At 42.4% G+C, this 6130-nt stretch overlaps 1 pseudogene; it reads left to right on the top strand.

Annotated features, from left to right (window-relative positions):
- Positions 1–1915: 1915 nt before the first annotated feature.
- LOC119570783 lies at positions 1916–5171 on the top strand (annotated as a pseudogene).
- The last annotated feature ends 959 nt before the right edge of the window (positions 5172–6130 follow it).

A 6130-nucleotide genomic window follows, 5' to 3' on the forward strand; every position in this document is an offset into this window, starting at 1 on the left:
CACCAAATCCCACAACCAGATTTTTCATGCAAACCCCAAAAATCCAAACAAAAATTATAAACTTGTAATTTCCAATTAGGGAAAGGGGAAGAGGGGAGGGGGGGATTCCCTTTTACCCCCCCCCCTCCCCTTTTAAAATACTTTTTATGTTTTTTACAAAAAACATGACCTTTGAAATGGCTCTGTGAAGGTGCTGTGGGTTAGTCTCTGATGGTGATACGCCAATATTTTTTGGATTTTTCATAAATATAGGCCACAGGGAAATACTCCCTGGATTTAAAACTTATAGCTTTAAGGGTTTAAAAAATTTTAGAAAACATTTTAAATTTCTAAAAAAAAATTTTTAAGATCTTAGATTTACGATGATCCCTCACAGGGAAATTTTGTTTAATTTGGAAAAATGTGGCCAAGCCATAATATTTTGTGGAAAAATGGGTTGTAACTTTTTTTTTTTTTTTTAGTTCTTATTTGGGTGTTTTTCACTACTTTAGCAAATCTCCATGCTTACAGACACATGGGTTTCTTTAATCCAGGGGTTTTTTTTGCCCCCAAAAAGGGCGCATCTCGTGCTTTACTGGCCAGGTGAGATACCCAAATGGCAAATACTATTGTTTTTTACGGTGGTGACCGTGCCACTTTACACTCCACATTCTGAAAAAAATGGCACTGGCGCCCCCGGTTCCCTCGCACCCATTTCGGATGAATCCCCCGTGACCCGAACACTGCGAGGGGGCCGTTCTGCCTGGCGGGGGCCCTCCACACGGTGTGACTGCGCTATTAAAAGCTTCCTTTGGCCCCTGACACCCGTTTTCCCCAAATCTCAATGGGCCACAAAATGCAAAGCATCCCCCAAAAAACTGACAAAATTGCTGCATGTTCAGCCGAGATGCAGCGCATGCAGGGGGACCCCGACACTGCCCCCACAAAACGCCGAGTCGCACGTGCCGCCACGGCCCTCCCCCCCGCCGCCAAATCGGGGGCCCTCTTCCTCGAAACCTACTGACATGCCTCTCAAATGCTCAAATGTTTCAAGCCTCAGGGGGGGCACTCGTCTTGTCGCACCTTAGGGGCAGGGTTTGGGCTGACCTTTTTAAACGGGGGCTTAGCCTTTGCGGTTTTTCCCTTGTTTCCTTTTCAGCGGCCCTTTTCCTTCCCTTTTTACTTTGTTTTTTAAAAATCCTTGGGGCGAATCTTCATGTAGAAGAGTTCGTACGGTTTCAACCCTAGCCGTAAAAGTTTTTCCATGTTCAACAAGATCCCCCTGATGACGAGGATATTATAAAATTTGTGGGCTGCTTTTCAGCCTTCTTTCTTCCGATCTTCAAAATGGCGTGAGTCGACGCCCCGGGGGACTTCGGGTTGCAGTCCCAAAGGGCGTTTAGGAACGTGAATTTTAAAAGGGCACGTCTAATTAACACTGCAAATTTTAAAAATATAATAAAAATTAATTGAAAAATGTTGATCATTTTTTTTTAAAGAATATTTTTTTATTAAATATATTAGAATGAAAAACATCGCAAACGATAAAAAAAATTAAAACCCGTCAGGTTTTTTGGGCGGCGGAATATTTGCCTTTATTGAATTTTATTTTTTCCCTACATGCGACCGTCATGGTGAACTGTAAAATAATATTTTATAGGAGTGATTATTTGCTTTGTATTTTTAGCTAAAGGTATAATTTTGTATTGTAAAAAAAAACAGGTTTCCGCGCAAAATGATACAAAAAGGGCAGCCAAACAGCGCTCGAAAAAAAGCGCGCGAAATTTTTTGATTGTTTTGGGGCGAAAACCATTTGCGCCGGCCAGGGTATGGCTTGTATGTCAACATTCGGGGAAAATGCGTAAGATTCTCAGTTTTTCTACCCAAAACGGCGTCAAACGGGCCTTTTCGGGGAAAGTCGTTTTTGGGCCCCCCCATGACGGATAATACGTTATACCCGTGGAACTGGGGAGAAAATGCGTGCAAAGTGGGGTTAAGTAGCCCGTGCTGCAGGGAGGGACAACCCGGCGAGAGCCCGGACCTGAAGAGCTGCGATCGAAGCAGGCGGCCGAGGGCGGACGCCATCAAACCCCCACATCGAGGGAGCCCAGTCGCCCCGCAGCATCAAATGCCCTCTGCAACCGAGTTTTCCCGAGGAGAAAATCCCCGCAGGCTCTCTGCGAACCACCAGGTAAGGGGTCTTCCTGGCATTTAAATCCCATTTTTTAAAAGCACCTGTTTATGCCTCAAACGAACGAAATTCGCTCCTAAGCACGGGGAAAACCCAAAACCATAATATATGTGGGGGTTTGTCCGTCGAAAATTAAAAGTTTCGAAAATGGGTCAGGGGAATGAAAAACAACTTGGCGGGAGAATGACGTCAAAATTCCGGTAACGTTTTTAAACGGACTAAACGGTCCCCTTTTCGCCAAAACACGGCGTTTCCCCCCCCCCACGCACGTCCTCTCTCGGAGAAACTTATGGGAAACCCTACAGCCAAGACGAGAGAGAGAGAAGACGGACGAGGGGAAAAAAAAAAAAAAGAGGGGAGGATTTTTTTAAAAGAATTGTCTCGTGGCGGGTTGCCAACGGGGCGCCCCGCAGGCCTCGTGGGGGAAGGGGGCCCCTCCCCTCGTTCTAGGGCGCCGCGTTGCCCCCGGCTGTGCAGGCGGCCGTTGCGCCTTCCCGGGAATCTTGGCTCGCGCCGTGATTCAGGAGCCGTCAAGGGGCAGGGCCCGGCTAATTGCGGCCAATTGATTTCTATTTAAAATCGTAAACGCTACGGGCGTGAAATTTTGTTTTTTTAGGTTGCGGTTAAAATCGTTTTTCGTCGAAATTTATTGGTTCGTATTTAGAAAAACTAAAATGGTCCCTTTATTTATTTTTATTCATTTTCATATTAAAAATTTTTTTTTTTTTCCCAACGAAAGGCGCAATTCAAAAATCACCCACTTCCCGTCTCCCTAAACCCCCCTATTGCGAAATGCTAACCTGACCCCCTAACACGGGGTGACCTGCCCTGTAACCGAACGGGCACTCATTATCTCGAGGGTTTAAAAAACCATTCCCCTAATTTAAAGAGCGGAGGGGGGGGTGCCCAGGGGGATGTTAGATTTAAGGGTCCCCTTTCCATTTGAGCAAAATTGTCGACATTAAAACAAAAATCGAGTTTTTTCCCCGTTAGGGCCGCTTATTTGCTTTAATTTATTTCTTAATTAAAAAATTAAAGGTTAAGGCAAATTGACCAAGCTTAAAATACGAAACCGGGCAAAAACGCAACGAAAAGGAAAAAAATTTTTGTGAGTCATGTGTTAAAAGGGGGAGCGGAATGCGGGGGAAAACATGACGCCGTCTTTGTTGAGATAAAGGGCCCCTTTTGGCGTTTTCCCCCCCCCCGAGGAACTGCGAGACGTTTTTTTTTTGGGACTTCGTTTATCGTTTGGAAATAGAAATAAACAAATTTCGTGGGTTTTTTTTTTTGATTATTGACATAAATTCCTTGGGGTTATCCTAAAGAACGAATCCTTATTTATTGTTATTCGTATTATTTTGCTTTACCGTATCTTAGTTTTTATTATTTAACAGGAGTTATTTTCAATTTTATCAAAAACACTTTTTCTAAAAGGGCGTAATTATTTAAAAATTTTACCTTTTTTTAATTTCTTTGTATGATTGGGATGTAATTTTTTTATTTAAAAAGTACTCGCATAATTCTTTAAAAGTACTCTTATTAATTTAAATTCAGTCTTTAATAGGACATTTAGCATTTCATATATACACTTCTTTCTGTAATATCATTGGTATGAAAACCGTGCATTGATAGGTGTGTGCTTAATACCCCTAAAATCTAAATAAGTTATGTGAAACAGGTGAATATGATATATTATATATTTTAACACACCACAACACACACACAACAACACCCCAAAAAATAATATATATATATATTAATATTATATATTAATTTTATATATTATATTATATATATATATAAAATATATGCACCTTTTTTCCATTTTATTTGTTCCCAAAGGGTGTGGAAGTAAAAACTCTCATTTAGTTTTTTTATTATTTTTATTATTAAATAAGAATCCTTTTCCCGTGAACGTCCCACCAGTGTGATATCCAGGATGTACTAAACCTTTACCAGATGGGGGAGTGAAGACTCCCAACGCCTCCACCCGGGGAAAACCCTTTTCTGCTCCCACCCGGAATACAGTTGAGCTGAAGTCCTTTGTGATAATGATTTAACCCTAAATTTTTTTTTTTTCTCTCTCTCTCTTTCTTTAAACTCTCTCTCCTCTTTCTCTTTTTTTTCTTCTTCTTTCTCTTTTTTTATCTCTCTCTCTTTTTCCCTTTTTTTTATCTCTCTCTTTTCTCTTTTTTTCTTTCTCTCTCTTTCCTTATTTCTCTCTCTCTCTCTCCCCTCTCCTCTCTCTCTCTCTCTCTCTCTCTCTCTCCCCTACATCTTTCTTAAAGCCCATTTTTTATTTTCCCCTTTCCTGTTTTTTTTTGGCTTTATTTATTTTCTTCCATTTATTTTTTTCTTATTAAAGCAAAAAAATGTCAATTGAGGTTAATTCTTTCAGGATCACATCCCCATTTACCCGAATCGCATTCGCGGAACACCCTTAGCAACCCCCCATAGGTCCTGACCTGAACATCATCCTCAACTTCCCTGCAAAAGCAAGATGATGTGATTTACTGATTGTCGTTAACGCTATACTGTATAAATCTGCATTATACTACCCTTTTTCATTAATTATTAGTTCTTGTCTTATCAAAGCTCTGATTTCCCCGGTTTTACGATGGCTGGAGAAGTATCGCAGTGAGCGCATGGAAAGCACACCTGCCAAGTCGCGCAAAAACAAGGAAGTTTGCGGAACACCCGAGCGCCCCCAGCCCCCCATGCAACCCTTTTTTGATTCTGACATCTGTCCCACCACCTGTAAAAAAACAAAAAAACGCCGGGTCTGGGGCCTTAATGAACAAAAACAGAATCACCTTGACACCGCCCTGGTCCCATCTTTCCCGGGACATAACCCCGGGCAGACAGAATGCCTACTACCGTCTGGGGATAGTTTTGGGGGTGACGAGAACAAATACGGTGTTATCAGAGACCACCGCGACCAGTGCCGCGTCGCCAGCCCTGCCCGAGTTCTCAGAAAAACAAAATCTACAAAACCCCTTGAAGACAAACAAAAAGTTTCCTGGATTTGCTAGACGGGATAAACCCCTTGTAGAGATCGACGAAAATGCGTATGCACAAACAGTCCCGTGAGTGAAAACTTGGCCCTTGACCGCCGCAAAGACCCTCCTGGAGCCAAAGGATTTTTGCCATGAATTTTACCCAATGTGATCCCGGTGAATCTGAGAAACTTTAAAGTTCTACCACCGACAGCTTCTTGAAGGGGACCAGTTTTGGTAGAGGTTTTCCGTGGCAGGGAAAAGGATGGAGCAAGATCCAAAGGGGAAAGGGCTCCCAACTGAAATAACACAGAACTAAAACCAGTTATGGAAAATATCAAAAACGTTGCCAAAGTGGGTTTTTCCTACAGTCTCATCCCAACTGTTACAGAGGTTTCAGCCGAAGCAGTGGGTAACACTCCGATAAGTCACAGCACAACCCAGAGAAAATCGCGTCGAAGGACATGGGGGATGAGACACCAAAAAAAAAGGGGGCTCCCAGAAGTACGTCTTGACAAGGAGAGCCGAACAACCAAGACAAACCCTCAGATCTTGAAAACCAGGGACGACCCCCCGGTATTGGTTTTAAAAACCCTCCTTCCCCACACAAACCAATATGGGATTATCCAAGCAGGGAAACAAAGGGGTAAATGGATGGGTGCCATGGCTCTTATCCAGCTGGCTGAGGTCCAAGAAAAGGGGGTCCAGCCTCTCAATCTGTCCCGCCCCGATAAACCCGCTTTAATTGATATCCAATGCTGCTTGGGTATACGTCTGTTAAATATATATGATGGAATACTAATATTTTGTGCTATAAAAGCAATCTTGAAGATGTATAGAAAATCCCAATTTTTGACATTGTCAGATAAAGCCCCAGGAACAATTCTATGGGTGAATTTTTACTAAAAAATATTATATATACCCTTTCCCCCTTTTCCATTTTAGGGGTTGGGAGACCTATACG

Source organism: Penaeus monodon, unplaced genomic scaffold (genome assembly GCF_015228065.2).
Source record: "Penaeus monodon isolate SGIC_2016 unplaced genomic scaffold, NSTDA_Pmon_1 PmonScaffold_3906, whole genome shotgun sequence".
NCBI lineage: Eukaryota > Metazoa > Arthropoda > Malacostraca > Decapoda > Penaeidae > Penaeus > Penaeus monodon.